The following is a 27,846-nucleotide window of genomic DNA, read 5'->3' as shown; positions in this document are numbered from 1 at the left end:
TTGGAAAGTAGTTTCAGGCAGGAAAGAAAGGAACTCCAATCCCAGAGAGTGACTGCAGAAGGTATGCAGACCAGGAGGGTCAAGAAGGAAATCCTGGAATCCTTGCCTGAGTAGAGAAGGCTGGCAAGCAACTAGGACAAACACAGGGTAGCTACCAGAGTAGAGCAGACTAAGGTGGTGTGCCCTGATAAAAGGGCAGGTTGGGGATTTCCCAGGCTGGTAAGTGTTCTGGAAGGTATTTAACTGAAGAACCATGTAAAAGAAACTTTAAAAGGGTGGGCAGAAGTTCAGTTAAGTTGTACATTTGGTTTGATATTTATTAGGGGATTCCAGAGGAGGGCCTGTGGGTCCTGGTCCTGAACCTAGTGAGGCTGTGGGGAGAAGGTCTAGTAAAAAGGCTATGGCAGGGATGGCCAAACCATGGCTCACAAGCCACATGCATTAAAGTGCAGCTCACAAGCCCCTTCCACCCCACCTCCCAACTCTATGCCTATGAGACTGGGGCGGGGGGGGGGGAAGGTTGGGACCTCTGCCTTGCAGTGGAGTAGGGGGTTATGAGCTTCTGTTCAGTGGGGAGGAGGGTCTCGGGGCTTCAGCCCTGTGGGGTGCACTTGCTGGGGCTCAGGGCTTCAGCAGGAGTCGGGCTGAAGTCCCAAGCCCTGGTTCCTGGCAGGTGTGCTCCAGCTCTCGGACTTCTGAAGATTGTTGTATGTGGCTTGAAGGGCCACTAAGTTTGACTACCCTGGGCTATGGTATGAAGGATCTCAGAGAGATAGCAGGGGCTGATTTGACTAGAAAGATCTTTCCTGCTCACTTCAGGGTCCCTGATTTGGAGCCCAGAGGAGCAGGAGGGTTTCGGTTACTCTACCAGCCACTGGTGAGGTGGTGGCGTGAGGCTGAAGAAGGCTATCCTTCTTCATATGGCTGATGGAAGATGTAGCGCACCAACTATAATTTTATATTCAGATGGTTAAGCCAGATAATTGTGTCTAGAGTAGCGGAGTGTATTGCTCTGATGCCTTCTTCATATTTGTGAATGGGGCATTGTTACAAGTACCATGATCTATTCTGGGTGACCATACTCACACACTGAAGAGTCTTTAATTTTCCATTTGTGCAGTAAGTATCTGCATCTGCCGTGGTTTGTGAAGGGGATAAGGACCATTGAAAGCCTGGAAAAAAGAGATGTGAGGACCACGGAGCCCAGAAATAGAGCTAAAACCCGTTTTTGTAAGGACACTGGGGCTTCTTATTTGTTGGACTTTGTTACCATGAAAGTGATGGACCTAAATGTGACCTGTCCAGAGGGCTGAGCTGTGAGAAGCTGACGGTGTGCTGCAGGACCAGAGCAACCATCACAGGGCATAATAGAGAAGATTGAGTTGCTACACAGCACTCCGCCACAAGGAAAAACTACAATGGTGAGTCCACTCATCCATGCCATATTAAAAAGTTAAAAGTGGTGTGGCACTTCTTGTCAAATTATCACTGGCTCAATCCCAGTGTAACAACCACCATTTACCATCTCTTTAACCTCTAACAAAAGACAAAAAATGGAAAAAAATATTAAAGAATTGGAAGTGTAAAGTATTAAGAAAAGTTTCATTTTAACAATATTCCCTATTACCTTCAGCTGCATAGATTTTCCTATAGGATAAACTTCTGCTTGACAGTCTTTTTAGATGGTATTAAAATGTTAACTCTCTCTTTGGTGAGAAAAGAGGAAAAAGTTAGTTTAGTTTTCCTGAAGCTGTTTATGGTCCTCTGTGGTTTTTGTTTTGTTTTTTTTTTGTTTTTTTTTTTTGACAAGACAAGCACACAAAAGGGAGATAGAAAATGAAGCTTCTCTTTCTGGCTTTCTTTCCCTTGCAGTAACATTGCCATAGAAACAAAGGTCCACAGCACAGTCTTATCAGCCGCTCTGAAATCTGGTAAACTTGTACAAGCATTAGGCAAAGTTCAAGATGTTGCTATTAGCTGCATCTCTGGTCACAGGCTCTTAGGACTGTAGCAAAAGATGGAGCTGACTTGGGAGGCTGAGCCTCTCTCTTTTTAAAGAAAAGGCAAAAGAGAAAGGTAGGAAAGAGAAGAAATAAGGTTGTAAAGAAAAATAACACCTGGAGGAGAGTGACAGCAGGAATCCAAAGTTCACAGGTGTTCAAGATTTAGCTGAAGCTGGTAGAGGGGATGTTACCTGGTTCCCTCTCTCTCTCACTCTCTGCCCATTCTGATCACAATTCTTTTCAGGCTAAGGATGATAAAAGCCTTGTTATGGTGGATCCTGGGCACAGGAGAGGGGGAAGGAAGGGGTAGCAGCCATGATGGTAAAGCTTGCTCCTTCCAGTCCATGTGTTCCCACTCAGTGACCTCCCATCCTGCCACAGGTAACATCTAATAAATGCGGCAGCCCTCATCCAATTATATTTAACCAATCAAAACACATTTCATTATGAACATTTCCTCCCATTTCTAGAAAGTTTCAGCTGGTTGTCATGCCAACCCAGGAGGCTTGACAACCCTTATCACAGTTATTTTAACTTAAACTGGTACAAACTAGATTATAGAAGCAGTAGAAAAAACAAAGTTTTATGCAACAGGCAGAGTTGGACTGCTGTTACACCGGCCAACTTAGAATACAGGCCTCTGCATAACATTGCCTTTCAGTGGTGGATATAGTGGTTCTTGGTAGAGTGTCTCTTTTACATTTTTCACAAAGACAGGTTTCAGAGTAGCAGCCATGTTAGTCTGTATTTGCAAAAATGAAAAGGAGTACTTGTGGCACCTTGGAGACTAACAAATTTATTTGAGCATAAACTTTCGTGAGCTACAGCTCACGAAAGCTTATGCTCAAATAAATTTGTTAGTCTCCAAGGTGTCACAAGTACTCCTTTTCATTTTTCACAAAGGAGTTGCAAGACTTAATTCATTAAATATTTGTAAATGACTTTCAGATTCTCAGGTGGAAGACATTAAAAGGGTGCAAAATAGTAACTTTCATTAATAGTAATATTCTAGGAGATATTAAAATATTTTAATGAACTATATATAAAATCAGCTTATTTTTATACATTAAAAGATACCATTGCTCTTCACAGACAACTGAAAAGTGTCATTTTTCACTGAGAAACTTATGTAAAACAAGGAAATCAGCATTACAATGTATTATTTCCTGCACTATAGGGATTAGGGAATGAAGATCAGTAATCTCTGTTTATAACTGGAAACAGAAGAAAAACACTCGGGTACTAATGTAAAGCGCAAAGAACTAAATGGTAGTAGTGGTCAAGTTTATACTCACAATATCATCACTTTAGAAATTTGCCATACAAGGCTTCCTGATTCATTGGAGCCATGAAATCTCATTGTACTTTCTAGTGTGGCCTGATTGCTTGATTACTTAAGCGTTCCTCATTAACACTCTGTGGTTTGATAGGTTCTTGTACCAAGATCAGGCCCAGAGTGCAGGGTTGCAAAACTCACACTTAGGAAAAATTTACTGTATTTGTCATAGTTTCAAATACTACAATCCAGCAAGGTAGATGGAGCTAATATAGAATTTGTGTCTGAGCATCCATATACTCTCATCATCCCTTGCAAAATAACCCAAATGTGAGTTGTCATCTTCATCATCTTCGCCATCATTATCACTGCCACCAATGTTATCATCCTGGCATCTTGCTAGAGTTAACATCTCCCAAGGCACCCAGGCCAGGATACAGCTTTTATAATGTGTTACACTGACATGTCTATGCATAATGCATATTCTGTAGGAGTTTCATATCCTTTTCCTTATAAGGATCTCTGCACCCTACTAATGTTGGGGTGCCCTTCTTCCATAGATTACTAGTTTGTTTATCTCAAGGTTATTAGCATACATGTCAAATACTTGTCTGGCTACAAGAGTGCCATGGTATCTGCTGTTCCTAATTTAAAATAACCCAAGCTACTATCAACAAACATCATCTATCTTGAGATATCTCATGATCTAGGGTTACTGCGGGTTAGCTGTTTATGCTAAGGCTTTGGGGCCTTATCCCTTGTTTAGTTAAGCTATTGTTTTACAAGCCTTGTAACCTCATTGCATTACTGCCTTAACTTATACCCATGCCTTACCTAGAAGCTACCCATGTTATAGGCTACACTTGCAGTTTCTATGTTGGATTTGTTGCTCCAGAGGAGGAAACGTCCCAAGGCTGCTTTTAGAACTCAGTTCATTTTAATTGAATGTTTCAATTTGCATTTCAATTTTGAGAAAAGCCTATTGACAGCCATGTGACTTTTGGAGTTCTTCAAGCTGTGTTTCATTCTTAATCTGAGCATTGCCTTTGCTCAAATAAGCTTTTATAATTTAAACAATGCTCTGAAAGATGCAAAACAGGCTCTACATATGTGTTCCTTTGACTGAAGAGCATCCAGGTGTCTGGGGCTCTGCGACTCCAAAGGCTCCTACAAACTTCAGTTTGGTCAGTTCCCGATCTCTGTGAACACTTTCAGGAATGTAAGTGAGGTGCTTTTTCAGGTAGTAAGATGTTGTCTTGATACCATTTGCTCATTTCCAGTGCGAAGAATCAGAGTCTGATTTTCAGATGTACTGAATTGGGCTGGGTGGGAAATGGTTTTCTTGACCTACAGTAATTTAAGATTTTTTTTAAAAAGTTCCCATTCCACACTGAGAAGAAATAGAGATCTTTAAGAAAATTTTCAGTCAGAGACATCAGTAGTTAAGGAACTCACTGAGGCATTGAACCTTTGTCTAATATTTTCAACAAATCAGGCATAGTAGAAATTTAAACCTGGATCTCCACATCACAAGTAAGTGCCTTCACCACCAGGCTATTAGCTACTGGGGAGAAGGAGTTGTTGCATTCTCTGGTGTGAGCCAGAAATTCCATCTTGGCTTTAAGAAACCTTTCCAATGGAAAGTTTTGGTTTTGGCAAATCAGAGCTTTTGACTGAATTTCCCAGCTAATTCTAATAAAGTACCCGCAACCACAACTGAAGCCAATGACAGGTTGTAGTGCTCAGCAATTCTTAAACAGCTTCTTAATTATTTTGTGTGTCTTTTACTCTTTTGATCATAAGCAATGTCATGGGAGTGGAGATAAGTGTTCCCACCATAGTATAGTGCTGGTTAGTGGCTAGGCCTACTTGATTGTGCTTAGGGGTTGTTTATTTTTAATTTTTCAGATAAACGTTTTTATTATAGCCTAAGTGACCCTATCCTCAGATGACAGCATGAAACCTTATATTGTATAAGTCACCTTGCCAAAGGGTAGGGAACTCTTCATTTCACAAAGAACATTTTCTGTAATTCTCATGAGGATATCAGGATTGTTTCTCACTCTGCTGCTGCTGTTCAAAAAGATAATTAGCATCCCCTTTGCTAGCCCTTAGCATTCCCCTTTGCTAGCCACTAGAGAAGTAATGTTCAGTGTGGATTATGAGTCACTCACAGCCTTGTGTTTTCATCTCTGTGTACAATATTCCATTGTTTGTTTGTGTTTCATATGGGTGGTGGTAGCATGAAATAAAAGCCTGTTTGGGTACTCAAAAAATTCCCAAACATTGCTCAAACTTCTTGCAATTCAGGAAACTAGTTAACTTTTTAAACCCGTGTTTGCATCTCTTAGTTCCTTCTAGTATTAGAAGCAAAAATGTCAAATTACAGCGATTGCTTTAATGTTATGAAGAGGAGTTTGCTAATTTGGGAATGCACAAGGCAATGTAAACAAAAGTTGCTGATTTCCAGCCCAAGGGAGAGCATGAAGTACTAGAACTAGACAGCATTTCTTGTAGGATTTTTCATATTTAAGCAATTCAAATAGTTCAGAGAAGCTTCCAGCAAGCAAGCTAATGTGGGGGTGGGGGGAGTAGAGGGCTTAACTAATCACAGGAAGGTCAATCCTACAAGTGTCCTAAATATAGAACTCCTATTAACTTGAAATGGAGATCCACATGTGATGCATTTGCAGGGCTCGACTTTAAATTAGTTAATATTTGTAAAGCACTTTGAAAGTACAAGTGGTCTACAATTTTAAGTGATGTTCTTATCTGAATGAAACCTAAACACTGATCCTTCTGAGGTAGCCCACCTCAAATTAATTAATGTTTGGAGGCACTTTGAATGTGTCCCAGTAATGCATTCTCACTAATCATTACTAGTGGTGTTGCTGTTTTGGCTGATGTCCTTTTACTGATTTCCTCAATGGATTCATGCTGTTAAATTCACAGTGTCATTAGTGGGGAGTCATCTTTATTATAGTCATAGGGTGTTAGAACTATCTCTTAGATACTGTAATGCCCTACATTATTGAAGTAATCTGAGCATTTCACAATCCTTTTTAAAGTATTTATCCTCACCAGAATAGACGTATACATAACAATTTCAGAGCCAAGTGAAATCTGGAATTTCAATCCCACAGGAAATTCAATATTCACCTTTTGCTTTAAATTGGTAATTGAGGGAAAGAAAGTTAAAATTTCTACACTTTTTAAAGAACGAAATTCCAAAATAAGTTGGTTCAGAAATGTCCAAAATTTAATTTCTTTACTTTCAGTTGACACAAAACACTTCAAAATGTTTCCATTTCAGTTTGTTGAATGACCTGGAATGCTTCATTTCCAGTCAGTTTAGTAATAAACTGGCGTATGGCCTCGTTGGGTTGTAGTTCAGGAGCTTGATGCCCTATGGGCCAAGCTACATCTTCAGTGATGGACCTGGCATCATGTGACTTCCCATAATGCACTGTGCGAAGCATGGTCACAGGAAAATCTGCATTTGTATTGTGGAAGACGTATTCTCCAAGAGTGCAGTCTATAGGACAGAATGGGGGGGACTGAGATGCAAGTCCCATGAAATGATGTGCTGCTACAGAAATGCAGTTTAATGCTTTATTTAACTTATTTGAAATGAATATTTTGGGGGCTGTTCAACAAAATGAAATATTGTGAACTTGGGGTTGAAATGACATGAAACGCAGTGTTTAATTTCAGTTTTCCTAACAAATTTTTTGTAATAAAATCAAGGTTTTTCCCATATGCATTTCTTTCTGAAAAATCATTCTGATTTGAAAATTCCCAACCAAGTGTATTCACAATCTTTAATATATGTATCCAATGGGAAAGTAAATATTTGCCTACATATTCCTATTTTACAGATGGGGAAACTGAAGCACAGAAACATAAATGTTAGAGGCAGAGAGGAATTAAACCTTCAGAACCACAAGATGGTCACAGAGATGATTTCTAAGTGCTTCATTTGAGGGAGGGGGGACATGAAAACTACAGTGAGGCAGTCCCTTTTTGCTGACTTAGTTACCACCTCCCAGATTTTCATTTTATGGGTTTGACTCCTCAGATTTAGTAGCCAGAAATCCAGATAATTGGGGTTGGTCAAAAATTTCCTGCCAAGACTGTTTTTTTGATGGAAAATTATATTAGAAATGGTCTCGGGTCCCCATTTGTCTCTATGCATCATGCTCCTTGCTGGACTTCATCTTTCATGCTGCACTGCTTCCCTTCAGGAAGAAGGGAGATTATAGTGCATCATGGTAGATTATCTGACCAAGGAGCCTGACTTATATATGAGAATGGGAGCAGAAGGCACTATGGTGGCATTTCAAAATTGAAATTTGAGGATTTGGGCCAAAATATTTCAATTTTTGATTTTTTTTTTTTATCAAAGTCAACATTTTAGGAAACAAAACATAAACATTCCTCTGATCAGCTCTACATATAATTTTGTTCAAGCCTAGACCCTGATTCTGTAACTTACTCTGTAGGTGGACCCTGGTGCCTGTATGAAGTGCCATTAAATTTTGAAAGGGCTGTGGGCCTGGTCTCCTGGTTTGCGGCAAAATTTACACCTTCAAAACTTGGACCAATCCCTAAGTGGTTTATGTTGCATCATGATTTATCTTGGTGGGGGGAGTGGATTGAGTGACCCTTCATGTCCCTTCTAACCTGCTATTAAATGAGCTTACAGTATGCTTAATAGGTTCTTGATTAAGAAGAAAAATCATGCATGTTCCTTTACCTCCTAGAAGTTTCCTGCTCATATCTGTCAAAATGAATTTGAGCAAGCCCTAGTTAAAATCTATAGTGTGACAAGTAGAGCTGACAGGAAACTGGAGTTCCCATTCTACAGGAAACTCCAAAATTAAAAAAAATAAGGTTTGTTCCAAAATGGAGTGAAAAAATGAAATTTCCCATAGAATGAGAATTCTGAAATTTCAGTATGACCTTTTTCAAAATGTTTCTGAGGCTTCCCAAGATGCTTGGAGCACTAGCAGCCTGCCAGGTGGGGACATGAGAGTTGGAGCCCAGTGATCTGGACTGCCCAAGAGCCAGGAGCAATCCAGGACAGTTTGTATGTTGGCTCAGAGGTAGGAAGCCTGGGCTACCAAGGAGCAAGACAGCCACAAAGCTGGGGTCAGATTTCTGAAAGAAAGTCAATTTGCTGCCAAAATTAAAATTTTCTCATGGAAAACTTAAGTTTTGCAGGAAATGATTTTCCAATGGAAAATCCACTCAAACTGAAAATTCCCAATCAGCTCAAGTGATTGGAGCCGGTGAATAGAGAAACACTTAAGAACAGGTACCTTTTAAGATTGTGCATTTTATTTAATTTACACACTGCTACTTCCTCCTCATTCCCTTTCCCATGACCTGATCTTTGTCTAGAGTCAAAGTAACCGGTAAGCATCTGGTGAGAAGCTTAAAATTGTCCCAACAAGTTCCAGCCGGTAAGCCACTGAAATTCAAACTTTTCCAGTGCATGTGAGTCAATGAGGCTGTAAGAGAAGGTTCAGGTGAAGATTAGCCCCTGTTAAGTAACCCATTACACTTCTTCACTTATTAGAAAGATTTTCCCTTTTAACACCTTTTTCTAAAAGGCAGCTGAACATATCGGCACGTGGCAAATTCTCTTATTTCCCAGGTGGCTTTGTAATCAGGTACTAATTCAGCAAAAGTCTTTGTCTTGCTGTAACAGGGATTCAGGATGATATAAATATTAATAAGTCTACACAACATTACAGAGGCCACAAACATAAAACATTAACTCATTGAATTTCTCCTCTTAAGCTTTTTCAGTTAAGTCAATAAAAGGCTAATGATAAAAGTACTGTATATAAAGATCAAAACTTGCAAAACATTTCAACCTCTCTATTTATAGAAGGTATTTGGCTTCATTAAAATATTGTAGGTACATTTTAGGTATTATTCTAAAACTTTTTGTTCATCTGTGGACACAGGAATTCAATCTCATTACATATTCAGTTAGATGGGGAGAGATTGTATACATCCTGCTTTGATAAGCTTAAAGATCCCATTTGGCAAGACTTCATTCTGATAAGCAGTCACTGACACCCTCTTTGTCATGATTTTGGTATCATGGGAATAGTAGCTGTCCACTAATAACTGTGTTAGAAGTTGGGACTGATAATGCCCTTGATTATGACACGGTTTCCAATAGAATAATCACTTGATGCCTTTGAGCCAGCTGAGAGACTCTCACTAGAAGGAACAATATTATAACAGTCTTGCAGAAAATCTTCATTGACTTCAGTAAACAATTGTTGAACACTCTTTCTAGATTGTATTAATTTTTATCTCTTTCTTTGTAGACTTTTTTTTACCTTATTTTTGTCTTCCATACCTATCAACCATATCCTCCTGATCTCGTTGTATTACCAAAGTAGATATATAGACTTTATTGTTGGAATCAATCACCTGGCACCTGAGAGTTTCCAATATATTAACCCACAGAGACCTTCCTACCAACACTACAAAAAGAAGGATTCTGGGTGGACTCCTCCTGAAGGTCGAAACAGCAGACTGGACTTCTACATAGAGTGCTTCCGCCGACGTGCACAAGCTGAAATTGTGGAAAAGCAGCATCACTTGCCCCATAACCTCAGCCATGCAGAACACAATGCCATCCACAGCCTCAGAAACAACTCTGACATCATAATCAAAAAGGCTGACAAAGGAGGTGCTGTCGTCATCATGAATAGGTCGGAGTATGAACAGGAGGCTACTAGGCAGCTCTCCAACACCACTTTCTACAAGCCATTACCCTCTGATCCCACTGAGAGTTACCAAAAGAAACTACAGCATTTGCTCAAGAAACTCCCTGAAAAAGCACAAGAACGAATCCGCACAGACACACCCCTAGAACCCCGACTTGGGGTATTCTATCTGCTACCCAAGATCCATAAACCTGGAAATCCTGGACGCCCCATCATCTCAGGCATTGGCACCCTGACAGCAGGATTGTCTGGCTATGTAGACTCCCTCCTCAGACCCAACGTTACCAGCACTCCCAGCTATCTTCAAGACACCACTGACTTCCTGAGAAACTACAATCCATTGTTGATCTTCCTAAACCATCCTAGCCAACTATGGATGTAGAAGCCCTCTACACCAATATTCCACACAAAGATGGACTACAAGCCGTCAGGAACAGTATCCCCGATAATGTCACGGCAAACCTGGTGGCTGAACTTTGTGACTTTGTCCTCACCCATAACTATTTCACATTTGGGGACAATGTATACCTTCAAATCAGCAAAAGAAAAGGAGTACTTGTGGCACCTTAGAGACTAACAAATTTATTCGAGCATAAGCTTTCGTGAGCTACAGCTCACTTACTCCTTTTCTTTTTGGGAATACAGACTAACAAGGCTGCTACTCTGAAAACTGTAAGGAGAGTGATCAGTTAAGATAAGCCACCAGCAGCAGCGGGGGGGGGAAGGAGGAAAACCTTTCATGGTGACATGCAAGGTAGGCTATTTCCAGCAGTTAACAAGAATATCTGAGGAACAGTGGGAGGGGGGGTGGGGGGGGGAGAAATAACATGGGGAAATAGTTTTACTTTGTGTAATGACTCATCCATTCCCAGTCTCTATTCAAGCCTAAGTTAATTGTATCCAGTTTGCAAATTAATTCCAATTCAGCAGTCTCTCGTTGGAGTCTGCTTTTGAAGATTTTTGTTGAAGGATAGCCACCCTCAGGTCTGTAATCGAGTGACCGGAGAGATTGAAGTGTTCTCCAACTGGTTTTTGAATGTTATAATTCTTGACATCTAATTTGTGTCCATTTATTCTTTTATGTAGAGACTGTCCAGTTTGACCAATGTACATGGCAGAGGGGCATTGCTGGCACATGATGGCATATATCACATTGGTAGATGCGCAGGTGAACGAGCCTCTGATAGTGTGGCTGATGTGTAGCCTACCTTGCTTGTCACCATGAAAGGTTTTCCTCCTTTTCCCCCCCTGCTGCTGGTGATGGCTTATCTTAAGTGATCACTCTCCTTACAGTGTGTATGATAAACCCATTGTTTCATATTCTCTGTGGGTGTATCAATCTCCCCTTTGTATTTTCCACCAAATACATCCGATGAAGTGAGCTGTAGCTCACGAAAGCTTATGCTCAGATAAATTTGTTAGACTCTAAGGTGCCACAAGTACTCCTTTTCTTTTTGCGAATACAGACTAACACGGCTGCTACTCTTCAAATCAGTGGCACTGCGATGGGTACCCGCATGGCCCCACAGTATGCCAACATTTTTATGGCTGACTTAGAACAACGCTTCCTCAGCTCTCGTCCCCTAATGCCCCTACTCTACTTGTGCTACATTGATGACATCTTCATCATCTGGACCCATGGAAAAGAAGCCCTTGAGGAATTCCACCATGATTTCAACAATTTCCATCCTACCATCAACCTCAGCCTGGACCAGTCCACACAAGAGATCCACTTCCTGGACACTACGGTGCTAATAAGCGATGGTCACATAAACACCACCCTATATCGGAAACCTACTGACCGCTATTCCTACCTACATGCCTCTAGCTTTCATCCAGATCATACCACACGATCCATTGTCTACAGCCAAGCTCTACGATATAACCGTATTTGCTCCAACCCCTCAGACAGAGACAAACACCTACAAGATCTCTATCATGCATTCCTACAACTACAATACCCACCTGCTGAAGTGAAGAAACAGATTGACAGAGCCAGAAGAGTACCCAGAAGTCACCTACTACAGGACAGGCCCAACAAAGAAAATAACAGAACGCCACTAGCCATCACCTTCAGCCCCCAACTAAAACCTCTCCAACGCATCATCAAGGATCTACAACCTATCCTGAAGGACGACCCAGCACTCTCACAGATCTTGGGAGACAGGCCAGTCCTTGCTTACAGACAGCCCCCCAATCTGAAGCAAATACTCACCAGCAACCACACAACAGAACCACCTACCCAGGAACCTCTCCTTGCAACAAAGCCCGTTGCCAACTCTGTCCACATATCTATTCAGGGGACACCATCATAGGGCCTAATCACATCATCCACACTATCAGAGGCTCGTTCACCTGCACATCTACCAATGTGATATATGCCATCATGTGCCAGCAATGCCCCTCTGCCATGTACATTGGTCAAACTGGACAGTCTCTACGTAAAAGAATAAATGGACACAAATCAGACGTCAAGAATTATAACATTCAAAAAAAAAAAAAAAAAAAAAAAACAAAAAAAAAAAAAAAAAAAAAAAAAAGTAAAGAAATCTCTCCGGTCACGCGATTACAGACCTGAGGGTGGCTATCCTTCAACAAAAAAACTTCAAAAACAGACTCCAAGGAGAGACTGCTGAATTGGAATTAATTTGCAAACTGGATACAATTAACTTAGGCTTGAATAGACTGGGAATGGATGAGTCATTACACAAAGTAAAATATTTCCCCATGTTATTTCCCCCCCCCCCCCCACTGTTCCTCAGATATTCTTGTTAACTGCTGGAAATAGCCTACCTTGCATGTCACCATGAAAGGTTTTCCTCCTTTCCCCCCCCTGCTGCTGGTGATGGCTTATCTTAAGTGATCACTCTCCTTACAGTGTGTATGATAAACCCATTGTTTCATGTCTCTGTGTGTGTATATCAATCTCCCCTCTGTTTTTTCCACCAAATGCATCCGATGGTGTAGCTCATGAAAGCATATGCTCAAATAAATTTGTTAGTGTCTAAGGTGCCACAAGTACTTCTTTTCTTTTGTGAATACAGACTAACACGGCTGCTACTCTGAAACCTGTCATAAGAAAGAATAGAGTTCAATGGGATAGTATTGTATGAATATCTGTAGGAGATAAAAAAACACCAAACACATTTCCATAAACTCGAGACAAGGACTGAGCTGACTAGCTTACTTATCAATGAGTGTTTTAGTAAGTTAGTCATTAAGATGTGCATCTAGACTGCCAAATTAAGTATTTTTTTTACCTGAAGAGAACATAAAGGTGATCAAGAGAACAAACACATTGAACTTAGACAAAACCCTTATCACTTTATTGATTTGTTTGTGGAGCCTGTGGGGGGGTTGTTTTTGTTGTTTTAGAAATAAAAATGAAGCATTTATTCATAAATGAAGTAGTTCACCTGAAGTCTGGTCCAAAGCCTACTGAAGTCAATGGAAAGATTCCCCTTGAGTTAGACTTTGGATCATGGAGTATGACATTACTATACTTTTATGTAGCATATAAAGTGGCACAGCATGGTACAGAGAGCGGGCACTGTTTAATATATTTCTGTAAGCAGGAGACCTAAGTAAGCAGCAGTGTTATCACAATGTAACATGACCAATTCAATCTGATATACATGAACTACTTTCATATTTGAAATGATGATTTTTTGGGGGGGAGGGTGGTAATGGAGAAGCCATAGAGTGAGTGTGTGTGTGTGTGTGTGCGTGTGTGAGGAGAGAGAGGAGAGGAGAGAGGAGAGAGAGAGCGCGCAAGCGGTGTAGTAGCAAAGTCAATACATAGAAATACAAAATGGAAAAACCCAAGGCCACTGTGTTAAAGACATGTACTTGTGTGATTTAAAGCAACAAAAGAATGGAAGTTTAAAGGTCCTACTTCCTCTATATCTATTATCCCCAATCCTTTTTTGAGACCAATATAGTATATATTTTAAGTGAGTTGCCTTCAATCAGTGTGAATATTATATAGTCATTTAATGACTATCTAGTTCCTTTTTTCCTTAATTATAACTTTTAAACGTGCCATGATGTATTAATAAATACTCAGTAGTTCCCACTAGATCCGTAGTCTACTGTAATTCAACCCACAGTTTGTCATCTACTTTGGCAAACCTTCACAAAGTTGTGTATAAAATAATTTACTTTTTTTTTGCGTGGCAACATAACTTTTATTGGACAAAGGTGTTTGACTTTTTCCAAATTAACAGATCTTTTAGTCTCTAATAGTGATTCTGACAAGCTAGTCACATGTGATGAGAATTCATTTTAACTTAATATGATTTCTTCAGTGTTTAGTAGATTATCAAAATATTAAAGGAGAAACAAGTTTAATTAGATTACTGTACAACTTGAAATAAATACAGGATGGATGAGTATTCAGCTGGGTCTAGAAAGTAACTTGTAAAATTCTAACTTGCTTTATGAATATCATGCATGACTCAAATGTTCTGTTGGTCAGATTGCAGAAGTACCTGAACACGCTTAATATCTCATGTTGTGGAATAGCTTCAGTAGGACTATTTGAATGAACAAAAAGTCAGCTTTGTCCTGCATATAGGCCAATTGTAACTGTTAGACCGTCCTCTTCCCCCAACCCCTCTAGCTTTTATTGAGGGAGGAAAAAGCATGGTTGATTTAAAAAAAAAAACTGATGTATTTTTGGATGTGCAGTACTAATTTGAGCTCTCATAAGATTAGTTTAGAATAGAATCATAAAATATAAGGGGTGGAAGGGACCTCAGGAGGTCAGCTAGTCCAACCCTGTGCTCAAAGCAGGACCAATCCCCAACTAAATCATCCCAGCCAGGGCTTTGTCAAGCCTGACCTTAAAAACCTCTAAGGAAGGAGATTCCACCACCTCCCTAGATAACTCATTCCAGTGCTTGTTTGCCAGTACTGGTACAAGCAGCCCTCGGTATGGGATGGGATGTGAAGACACTATTCCAGAAGCAGACCAGAGAGGGAACTGTGACTCCCAGCAATGCCTTCAGAGTTCCTGTGTGTGTGTGTGTGTGTGTGTGTGTGTGTGTGTGTGTGTGTGCGCGCATGCGCACTTTAGGAGGTCTCATCCACTGTTCTGGCCTAAGCAGATTCTGTTCTGTTATCTGACACTGTTCTGTCCTGGCCTAGGAATTACAAGTCAAAGGCAAGTATATCAACACAAAAAAAAAGTAGTAAATGAAACTAACATTGGATACTATAGTATATATTATGAAATATTTTTTCCAGTAAAGGAAAAAGAATGCGGTATGTCTTTAACATATTTCAAGGTTTATCACTGAACAGTCTAACTTAAACCAGTTCTTGATTTATTTATGGAAAGTTCACATGGACACTGGGGTCTTATGGAAAAATACAGTGTTCCATTGACAAATTAAAAGTATTCAGGATGTAATGCCAGTTATGGGAGGCGGGGGAGGAATTGAATATCTAGGGGGCATGTTCAGAACTGTCAGCTGATCAGATTGTGATCATCCTGTTGAATAGGCAAAAACTAGCTGAAGGACCAAGTAATCTTTAAAGAAACCCAAGGGTGAGGGCAGGTAGGGTAGAGTGGCAAGCTGTTTTCAGGGAAAGTAAATCAGAAGATGACAAAAACAGAGGTGATAAGTATGAAAATAGTGTCTGAATCCTTCTCTCTCTTCTAATGAAAAACTGGGTTTTAATGAAATCCTCTTCCATTCATTTAAATTCCCAGATTGTTTCCAAGCAAGATAATGATTACGATGATGATAAACTGCTACTAATACATTACTTTCTATCAATCTAGTCTAGTGAGCTTAAGAATTGGACTTTAACATCAACAAAAATATCTTCACTTAAGTAACTTAGTAATGTACACTTCTAGTGATTTTGTTCTTATTGTGATACTAAAAGTTTAATAGCACTGAAGGATTGATACTTGTGACTGGGAAAGTAGCTTTTCACTGCGGGGTAATGTTAGAAAACCAGTTCGAGACTGTACCTATCAAAAATTTTGACAGCGTCCACTTGGTAATATGTGTCATGAATTGGGATTCTAGCGCAGTTCTCAGTGCAGAAATATCTGTTTAATAAATTCCAACAATCCATCACAAAAACGGTAACCATTGGGTACAAATTGCAATTTTTGTTTGGAGATTCATTAGAGAGGTCAATGGAGCATCACATATCCTTTTTGTCCTCATGGTGTCTTTTCACCTCAGTGTTGAGGCATGTAAATGTGGCTGTGTGGGAAACCTTGAATCATTGATGATCACTCCTTATAACATGTAGGATAAGCATCTTGCATTACTTTGTGGTCTCAACATCTTCTTGAATCCACCTGTGGTCTCGATATTGTTTTTTAAATTGTGAACTTTTTGAAATGGGCTAGCTCAATGGTGGGGCAGAGGAGGAGGTCCACATCTGGTACTGAAGCAAGAATATATGAGGCATTTTGTCTCCAGAGATATGTCTGATACTTTTTAATCAATAGTGAAATAACTTCAATAAAATTAATTGCGTTAAAGCTCTGTAATTGGAAACAATAGAATCCTGGGCCATCCATGTATAAGAGCAGTTTTCCCAGGAACTAAAAAGGGAAAAACATTACTTGGATTCTCTTGATACCCTTGTCCCACTACAAACTTCTGATTGCAAGTGAATACTGATGAAATAGTGGGTAGAAAGAGAGACTGCAGTTGTTCCTGTATTGCTCTTCTTTGTGGGTATCTTCTATGGCAAGAGATCCTGACTCCAACTTCTGTGTTCTAACTGCAAGATTCACTCTGTTGATTTATAATTCCAAACATGCAAAACAATGTTCTGATGGATTAAATGTAAAATCTGTTGTATAAAATTTTAGGGTTAACAATGATCTACTGGCATTGAAGACTGATGTCAGACAAAAATCAAACCCAGTTTTTGCTTTTAAAAACCTTTGTTTTCTGTTGGATAACTACATTTGTTCTTATCATTTTCAGTGTTTTTCCTATTCTTTGTATTTCCCAGTGCTTTATCTGTACTAAAGTAAAGCTATTTATTTTTCTAAGGCAATTATAGAAGGACAAGCATGGTATCACTGCAAACATTAGTCTGTGTATTTTTCTTTTCTACTTGTAGGTGGTAGCCTAAAATAATAGCCTATTGAAATAATTAGAAAATAAATATGAAAGTCTCAAATGTTAGTGAATACCCAAACAACATTTATTGCAGTTTAGCAAGAGGATCTAACACTTTTTCTCCATTTCTGCTTACCATCTGTCTCCTGAAAAGCCAGTGTCACAATGATGCATCAGTAGTTTAAGTTATTTCTCTAATGCTGTATTATTCACAAAAGGAAAGTTGCATAATTGGAATTTAACTAGGCTATCTGCCTATGATACTTTATTCATCTTCCATATATTTTATCAACAGCTTCATTCATTAAGAATATATCTTGTTTTTCTAGAAGAATCGCTTAGTTTAGCAAATAATTCAAATTGTCCAGTTTTCAAGCAAAGATGTCAATAGATTGTTTCTCTGGAGCAGTAACTGAACACAGGCAAACTTAATACTGCAGATACTATGTATATCTAACATTTCTTGCATTTGCTAATTTTTTACTTAGACATTGGTGGGGTTAAGAATTATGAGGCAATGTAGTCTTTGATTTATTTGAAGTTTCTAGATTGTAGAAGGAAATTAGTTGTGCAAGCATATTTCCTTACTGAAGTTGCTCACACACGCATACATACTCAGAACAAAGTGCCAAGCTACCATTTGTAAATGAAAACTTATCACATAAAATTGAAAACACAGTGATTCAAATTCATTGCATACATTGCTTGTTGTGAATGATAGCACAATTTCTTTAATTTCAGGTTTCAGAGTAGCAGCCGTGTTAGTCTGTATTCGCAAAAAGAAAAGGAGTACTTGTGGCACCTTAGAGACTAACAAATTTATTAGAGCATAAGCTTTCGTGAGCTACAGCTCACTTCATCGGATGCATTTGGTGGAAAAAACAGAGGAGAGATTTATATACACACACACAGAGAACATGAAACAATGGGTTTATCATACACACTGTAAGGAGAGTGATCACTTAAGATAAGCCATCACCAACAGCAGGGGGGGGAAGGAGGAAAACCTTTCATGGTGACAAGCAGGTAGACTAATTCCAGCAGTTAACAAGAATATCAGAGGAACAGTGGGGGGTGGGGTGGGAGGGAGAAATACCATGGGGAAATAGTTTTACTTTGTGTAATGACTCATCCATTCCCAGTCTCTATTCAAGCCTAAGTTAATTGTATCCAGTTTGCAAATTAATTCCAATTCAGCAGTCTCTCGTTGGAGTCTGTTTTTGAAGCTTTTTTGTTGAAGGATAGCCACTCTTAGGTCTGTGATCGAGTGACCAGAGAGATTGAAGTGTTCTCCAACTGGTTTTTGAATGTTATAATTCTTGACGTCTGATTTGTGTCCATTCATTCTTTTACGTAGAGACTGTCCAGTTTGGCCAATGTACATGGCAGAGGGGCATTGCTGGCACATGATGGCATATATCACATTGGTAGATGCGCAGGTGAACGAGCCTCTGATAGTGTGGCTGATGTGATTAGGCCCTATGATGGTATCCCCTGAATAGATAGTGGACAGAGTTGGCAACGGGCTTTGTTGCAAGGATAGGTTCCTGGGTTAGTGGTTCTGTTGTGTGGTGTGTGGTTGCTGGTGAGTACTTGCTTCAGATTGGGGGGCTGTCTGTAAGCAAGGACTGGTCTGTCTCCCAAGATCTGAGAGAGCGATGGCTCGTCCTTCAGGATAGGTTGTAGATCCTTGATGATGCGTTGGAGGGGTTTTAGTTGGGGGCTGAAGGTGATGGCTAGTGGCGTTCTGTTGTTTTCTTTGTTGGGCCTGTCCTGTAGTAGGTGACTTCTGGGTACTCTTCTGGCTCTGTCAATCTGTTTCTTCACTTCAGCAGGTGGGTACTGTAGTTGTAGGAATGCATGATAGAGATCTTGTAGGTGTTTGTCTCTGTCTGAGGGGTTGGAGCAAATGCGGTTATATCGTAGCGCTTGGCTGTAGACAATGGATCGAGTGGTATGATCTGGATGAAAGCTAGAGGCATGTAGGTAGGAATAGCGGTCAGTAGGTTTCCGATATAGGGTGGTGTTTATGTGACCATCGCTTATTAGCACCGTAGTGTCCAGGAAGTGGATCTCTTGTGTGGACTGGTCCAGGCTGAGGTTGATGGTGGGATGGAAATTGTTGAAATCCTGGTGGAATTCCTCAAGAGCTTCTTTTCCATGGGTCCAGATGATGAAGATGTCATCAATGTAGCGCAAGTAGAGTAGGGGCATTAGGGAACGAGAGCTGAGGAAGCGTTGTTCTAAGTCAGCCATAAAAATGTTGGCATACTGTGGGGCCATGCAGGTACGACACTACGGTGCTAATAAGCGATGGTCACATAAACACCACCCTATATCGGAAACCTACTGACCGCTATTCCTACCTACATGCCTCTAGCTTTCATCCAGATCATACCACTCGATCCATTGTCTACAGCCAAGCGCTACGATATAACCGCATTTGCTCCAACCCCTCAGACAGAGACAAACACCTACAAGATCTCTATCATGCATTCCTACAACTACAGTACCCACTTGCTGAAGTGAAGAAACAGATTGACAGAGCCAGAAGAGTACCCAGAAGTCACCTACTACAGGACAGGCCCAACAAGAAAACAACAGAACGCCACTAGCCATCACCTTCAGCCCCCAACTAAAACCCCTCCAACGCATCATCAAGGATCTACAACCTATCCTGAAGGACGAGCCATCGCTCTCTCAGATCTTGGGAGACAGACCAGTCCTTGCTTACAGACAGCCCCCCAATCTGAAGCAAATACTCACTTGCAACCACACACCGCACAACAGAACCACTAACCCAGGAACCTATCCTTGCAACAAAGCCCGTTGCCAACTCTGTCCACATATCTATTCAGGGATACCATCATAGGGCCTAATCACATCAGCCACACTATCAGAGGCTCGTCACCTGCGCATCTACCAATGTGATATATGCCATCATGTGCCAGCAATGCCCTCTGCCATGTACATTGGCCAAACTGGACAGTCTCTACGTAAAAGAATGAATGGACACAAAATCAGACGTCAAGAATTAATACATTCAAAAACCAGTTGGAGAACACTTCAATCTCTCTGGTCACTCGATCACAGACCTAAGAGTGGCTATACTTCAACAAAAATCTTCAAAAACAGACTCCAAAGAGAGACTGCTGAATTGGAATTATTTGCAAACTGGATAACATTAACTTAGGGCTTGAATAGAGACTGGGAATGGATGAGTCATTACACAAAGTAAAACTATTTCCCCATGGTATTTCTCCCTCCCACCCCACCCCCACTGTTTCCTCTGATATTCTTGTTAACTGCTGGAATTAGTCTACCTGCTTGTCACCATGAAAGGTTTTCCTCCTTCCCCCCCCTGCTGTTGGTGATGGCCTTATCTTAAGTGATCACTCTCCTTACAGTGGTGTATGATAAACCCATTGTTTCATGTTCTGCTGTGTGGTGTATATAATCTCTCCTCTGTTTTTTCCACCAAATGCATCCGATGAAGTGAGCTGTAGCTCACGAAGCTTATGCTCTAATAATTTGTTAGTCTCTAAGGTGCCACAAGTACTCCTTTTCTTTTACAATTTCTTAACAATACTGATAAGAATGATACCCTCATATCACTTTCACCATACGTTGGGTGATTTCCTCTACCACACAGATTTAAATATGATGTTTAAAAGAGTCATGTTTTTTTATTAGTTGTAAATGCAGTGGACAAGCTTGCAATAAAAAATCAGAGTGCTTTATAAAACAAACCCTTTTCTTATAGGGAAGCTCTAGAGGATGGTCCAAAGCTCTCTGAAATCAATGGAAAGACTCCTATTTGGTGCATTTAGGATCGATCCCTTATAGAAATAATTTAGCTAATAGAAAAGATTTGAAAGCTTATTTCCTTTGAGGTCATAATTGTTTGGTTTTTTTAAGTTCTTATATATGAACCTATAATTCTTAAATGAAGTGCACAATAGCTAAATAAGAGATCCAGTGTTTGAGGGCGCTTTCGGATGGTGCATAGAGTACATAATGAATGACTAGAGAACACTTCCAGATTCCAATACCAAAGCCAGATTCCACTACCTCTATTCATCCTGAATTGCACCTTATATATCCAGTGATGAGCCGTGTTACAAATCCCCCTCTGCCACCAAGGTAATGCTTTTATCACTGAAGTTCCCTGGTGTGTCAGCCAAGAGGGAGCCATCAAACTTTACACCACTATTTAAATGGAATGTTTAAAATCAGTATTATCCTATCTGGGTTTAGTTGACAGGTCACTAAAGACTATTCCCCCTGAACATGATGACCTGTTGTGGTAATGAGACTGAGTGATGGGAGAATTGAGATTTGTTGGCAGCCAACTTTCCTCTCTACTGTCCAAAAAATGAGTGCCTTTTTTTTTTTTTAGGGGAAGATAAAAGCTGATGTCAACAATTGGAGAGCCTTGTCCTGATCATTGTGATAATACAAAATGTGGAAATGAAGAGAAAATACAAACATGATGCTTAATAATATTCCCCCCACTTACAAAATTGACAATGCGTGACAAATGCCCAAAATGTGGAACACTAGCCTTTTGCTGGGCATCATGACACAAACCCTTTTATATCTGTCACTTATCTGTAAAACCAGTTTTCAAGGATGTTTTCTCACACTGCAGATTAAAGCAGTTTTTTATAACAAAATCTGGGGAGGAAAAAAATTCCATCATATGCAACTATAAGGACTATACATACAAGTTGAAGCCTGATGCTTCAGATCCCCATCATAGGCTTCTATCATTGTTTATCTTCTATGTGGAGCAGCTAGATACTGTATGTATGGTGGAGGTACATCTAAGTGGATAAATATAATAATTAGATTTACTTGTCTCAGTTGCATGCCTGGGATCTTCAGAGAGAAGCACTTTGTAAACTTTTGAAGATGAACTTCTCTGCCATAAATGTAGCAGCAACCTCCATCAGCAGACACTCAAATGAATAGGTATGTGTCATACCTCAATTACTTTCCTCCTAACTTCCCAGTACTGACAAAGGAGCTAATTCAGAATATGAAGTGATTGAAAAACTCATCTCCTGTGCCAAATATCACTGCTTCTCCAGGATATTCACTTTCCCAGCGATAGGAGAGAGTTGACAAAGTGTGACCAGTTCTATGGCAGGCCTAGAATACGTTCACAAATATAAAATGGTGTCATGCTTGATTGCTAGTCACCTTTAAAAGGCACCCAATTTAAAAGGCATTGAAATTTTCTTAAAGATGTTGCAACTACTGATAACTGAGACATGTACTGCTTCCCTCCTATCTTCTGATTTTCTATATCTTTGTTCAGTCTCCTTCTTTAGAATATTTAAATGTCATTCCATGTTTTGCCACCAAATAATGTGTGAATTGACCTAAGATTACAAATGTTCTGCCTACATTGCTGAAATAAATGTTGATAAACTGGATATGGAGAAGAAGACCTATGAAAGGAGTGAGTTTAAAAATGCTACAATTTTTAGGGCCAGATTGTGTTTTACTCTAGGCACAGATGCTCAATCGAGGGGTGGAAGGGGCAAGAGAGCAATGTCTCTCCTCTCCCTTGGTAGTGACTAGCAACAATTTCTGCTCTTCTGATCCCTAAGCCTCATGAGAACTAGTGCTTGTAGTGTCAGTATGGGGGCCAGTGAGATGAGCTGATGTGGAGAAGGGGAAGGTAGTGCTGCTGTTAGCAGTATGTCAGAGCCCAGGAAAATTTCTGATAGTCTTTCTGAATTCCTCCTGGAGCTGACTGCAGAATAGCTGTTCCTCACCATCAATATGTGGTTAAAATCCTGACTTAGTCCTCATGTGCTCATGTTCAGTGATTTTTATTTTTATTTGAGTGTTATTCTTTCTTTTAATCCTGATTCCATCATCTTGGTTAGAATTAAGGTTACATGAGTGCCAGTTACATGGTTAATTCTAACCTCTGAGTAATGACCATATGACAAATGGGTAAAGCTACTGCAGAGGAGTTTTGTTTCTGAACAGTTGACATATGATTCTTATATTTTATAAGTTCCACTAGAGGCAAGAATGTGTTTGTTTCTCACCCGTATAATAAAACTTCTTTGTGACGATATTTTTTTTTTATCTACTGAATAGGTTTTTTTTCTCTGACTTGGTGACTTTGTGTTGCCTAATGATGAGTATGATTTGCTTCTCCTCTTTGAAGTAATCTTGATCTACATATTTACAATTACATCAGATTCTCTAACATAATACAATTAACAATGTCTTTGAAGCTAGCATATGGGACTGTTTGCACAGAAGTAGCATGATACTGCACAGCTCCTGTATGTTTTACTGAAGTTTGGCTTGTGCTGATTTAATTTGAGTCAGTTACATTATTCTCTAGACCAAGTGCACTCAATGAACTATCAATAAAGAGATGCCATAGGATAATAGGGAGGCTTAGGAAAATTTAGCATTGGTCCTCCCAGCTTGATCAGAAAGTGGTTTTCCTTTTGTTCACTGGATAGAGACGTTGCCAAATGAGTTATGAGGCTTTATCTGTTATGATACAGTAATTTCTATAAAAAGAAAAGGAGGACTTGTGGCACCTTAAAGACTAACAAATTTATTTGAGAATAAGTTTTGTGAGCTACAGCTCACTTCATCGGATGCATATAGTGGAAAATATAGTGGGGAGATTTATATACACAGAGAACGTGTGTGTGTGTGTGTGTGTGTGTGTGTGTGTGTATATATATAAAATGTACTGTATTTTTGCACTGCATGCATCCGATGACATGTCTCTGTGTGTTCTCTGTGTTCTCTGTATATAATCTCCCACTGTATTTTCTACTGCATGCATCCGATGAAGTGAGCTGTAGCTCATGAAAGCTTATGCTCTAATAAATTTGTTAGTCTCTAAGGTGCCACAAGTACCTCCTTTTCTTTTTTGCGGATACAGACTAACACGGCTGCTACTCTGAAACCAGTAATTTCTATGATATTCAAACAATTATCCTGTAGTTGAAAGGAACTGGCTAGTTTGTCAACTGCTATGTAATAGGAAATCTTTTGTGATTCTTCACTAGCTACTGGAAGGCATACTTGGAACGTATTTCAGAAGACCAATAAATGTTACTGTGTGATTTTCTCAGTGCGATGGCAATGGGTAAATGGGTTCCAATTAAAGAACCACACCAATCTTTATCCCAAACCAAGCTGTTTGTTTTTAAAGCATTTTCAATACATCATGGAATATTATCAGACAAACATGCCAGAAAGACAATGGTGGAGGTCCATCCACACTCCCATTCACCCTCACTCCTAGTGCTTTTCCACATACACCTTCCCCGCACCACAAATGCCCCCAGTGCTTTTCCACACAATGTTTGTTGGCTGCTGGCGAGGCTGCCTATCACTTCTGATTTTTTTTTGTAGCACCAGCAGGATTGATTCCAGCTAAACCTTCCTTTGGCATCTGCTAAGGACAAGCAGAAAATCCCTCCTTACTTCTGTATTGGAGACACTTCCCCCTCCCCGATATTGTTTTGGAGACACCTGTGGGTGTTTTCAGTCCTTCAACATGCTCTGAGGTTAAATTGGCCCAGCAGTGCAATGTCCTACACTAAAATCCCTACTCATTCACGAGAAGGCAAAATAAAATATGCCATATAATACTCTAATGATCTTTGTCCACATATATTTATTATACAGGCTTTACCAGGATTTGTAGCTCCCTCTGTACATGTGCAATGTGGATTAGAAATTAGGGAGCCTAAAATGATATTTCAGGCAGAGAGATTTGCTGCCAGTCTGCATATGGAGTCCAGGTGGGGAAGAAAGAGCTCAGGGGATGGGAAAGCTCTGTTCTAGGAACAGGAAGAAGAGCTTTCTGGAGGAGAGAACAAAGGAGCAGGAAAGAAGGAGGCAGGAGAGAGAAAGTTTAGGAAGACTGCTGCAGAGATACTGGAGTGTATCCCCAGGGGCAGCTTCACCCAATTTGCCGACTGGAGGTTCATATACAGGGCCCAGCTCAACTGCAACCCATTGAACAGAGCCATCCACCATGGGAATCGGGCCAAGCAATGTAGGAAGTGCAGCTACGCCAATGAAATGCTTCCCCATGACCTGTGTAGCTGCAAGCCCCATTTGAGAGCTTGGCAGCTGCAACACAATGCCATCCATGATTGACTGGCCAGAGCCATCCCACCACCTGGGGGAAAGTTTGCTGTAAACTCTGCCATCCCCAGAACTGATGGCCAGCTGCGACTGGACATCGTCATCACCAATGAGAACCAGAAGATCATCATGGACGTCACAGTGGCGTTCAAGAATAGGACCCCGGCCTTCCACGATACCCGAGCTTGAAAGGAAGAGAAATATGCCCCTCTGGCCAAAACCTTGAGAGCTAAGGATTACCAAGTCCAGACACAAGCACTGATCGTTGGAGCCTCAGATGCATGGGACCCCAGTAATGAGCGAGTGCTGAGAGAATATGGAATCGGTCAACACTATGCTTGGCTGATTCAGCAACTCATGGTGTCGGATGCCATCAGGTGGTTGAGGGATATCTACATAGAACACATCACTGGACATTGACAATACCAGGAGGGATGAGCTGGAGTGCTGATGAGAAGCACAGTCAGGAAAGTAACTGAAATACTTTCCTCGTGGATTGTATTTTCTAAATGGACAACCTACCTAATTCTCAATTACTGAGAGACAATCTCCACTCTTTGATATATTTTGCTTTCCACAACCAAATCTCTGTACAACTTTTCATGAGTGATGTACCTGAGTATTTGGATTCTAATATCTAAACTGTATTGTTAAATCTATTCACCTAAATTTGGGTTATTGCTGATTATGTACTCTTTGTATAATATGACTTTTAAAAAACTAACTTTATATTTGTAGATAATCGAAGCACTATACCCAGATGTACAGACACTCTTTCCCCCAAACTATGTATTATATAATTTTTTTAACATTAGTATTTGAGCATTGCCCATTTTGTATAGCATGGTACAATAATATGAAATACTTAGTTCCTATCTGACGGAGCTTCTAATTAACTGATAGCAAACCCTCTATCCAAGTAGGTCTAATGTGCCGAGAGATGCTGTAAAAATTCAAAGATTATTTTATATCAATACAGAAGAGTTGTCATCTTGCTTCTCAGGATATAGGATATAGTAGAGCTACATATAGTTACATATGTTTCATTTATAATGGAACTGCTGATTTTAGTGATCATGGTTAAGTCTGCTAGCCTAATGCCATGCAATATTGCAATTCTGGGCAATTTTGTGCTAGTTCCATTTTTGCATAAACTATGATTTCTTTTGGAGAGTGTGTAGTGGGTTTTTTTAAGGGGGGGAGGAGGAGATGAAAGGTGTATAGGCTGATTGAGCCAAACACACTTAAAAAAGCAGGTCAATTTGATTGACTTTAACTGATCTGTGGGACTTTAACTACCCAATGATGCCAATGGTGAATTTGGCTCATAGAACTGGTTACTCCAGTCAAAAAATATCATGAAGAACGCACACCTACTTGGATGAGTATGAAAGGTTTCAGAAGGTAATATGTATAGTGCAGCACATCAACTTCCCTTGTACTACATCTCCTAGAATCAATATTCACTGTAGTAATCATTCTAATGTTCCTTATTTATGGCCAAGGTTTAGGGAGCTTTCCCTACAAATTCCTTTGGTTATTGAGCCCTTGATAGCATGAGGTCTTGTCTGTCTGATTTGTCTTGTTTGTTTTTATACACAGAACAACGTGTCCTGTGGTTCTATCTATTGGCATCCCCTGTATTCTGTCTCTTGTATTCTGTTCACTTCAGTATTTGGAGTAGAAATATTTGAATGAGATGAGAATCCTTTTATTTTAAGCTTGTGTGGAAAATGCTATATGCCTGTAACAAGGGTTGTGCAATAGCTGCTAATGATTTTGACCTGTATTTAAAATGTATGCTATGTAGACTGGCTAGTATGTATTTTTGTAATTGTATTGACTTAAACAAAATGTGAAATTTTCAAAACTACCTAAGTCCCATTGAAAGTCAATCAAACTTAGACTTCAGAAAATTTTGCCCAATGAAGCCTGCATTTTATCTCTGAAACTGCTCAGCTGACACAGGACTACATAGCTATATTGATCACCATCCTAAATCACATGCATTAGGCCTCTGGGACAAAACCCAAGAATCCTGATTCTAAAAGTGCAGACTACCATGTAAACTAAATAAAATTAGCTTTAGCTGGTGGGAAATTATATGTGCATCACTTTCCACAGATAATCTGGTCCCACCTATTGTCTGTCTTTGAGTACTAACAAACAAGTTACCTTACTTCCTCATCGGGCTGAAGGATGGCTAAATTCTTTAGATACATAAAAATATGTAATAGATCCTCTGAAAAAGATGGTGGGGGCGAGAACATGTGTTTGTGTGGAGTCTCTTTCCTTCCCCTCAACCCCTCCCCCGGCACAGTATCTAAACATGAATTTCTTCAGTTTTGAGTATCTGTTTCAAGAGCAATGAAAACTACAATATTGTAAACTAGTTCCGAAGTCCAGCATGGTTTGGAGTTGAAGTTATGTGAAATCACTGAGTGTTTCCACTGAAACCATAAATTAACCATGACTTGTTTGGTATTTGCCCTAGCATCTTCAAAAGCATTGCACACCTTTTGCAAAATTATTTGGTGGCACTTACTGAAATCAGAGGCAGTTTGTCT

The 27,846-nt window shown here is 40.0% G+C and overlaps 1 long non-coding RNA gene across 1 annotated transcript; it reads left to right on the top strand.

Annotated features, from left to right (window-relative positions):
- LOC119857750 lies at positions 1–23,498 on the top strand. The gene is made up of 3 exons (XR_005293687.2): positions 1–219; positions 1,121–1,421; positions 21,531–23,498. It is a non-coding gene; the product is annotated as an uncharacterized LOC119857750 (long non-coding RNA).
- Positions 23,499–27,846: the final 4,348 nt, after the last annotated feature.

This window comes from Dermochelys coriacea, chromosome 6 (genome assembly GCF_009764565.3).
Source record: "Dermochelys coriacea isolate rDerCor1 chromosome 6, rDerCor1.pri.v4, whole genome shotgun sequence".
Taxonomy (NCBI): domain Eukaryota; kingdom Metazoa; phylum Chordata; order Testudines; family Dermochelyidae; genus Dermochelys; species Dermochelys coriacea.
Note: the sequence above shows the minus strand (reverse complement) of the source record. Positions and strands in the feature narration are given on the sequence as shown.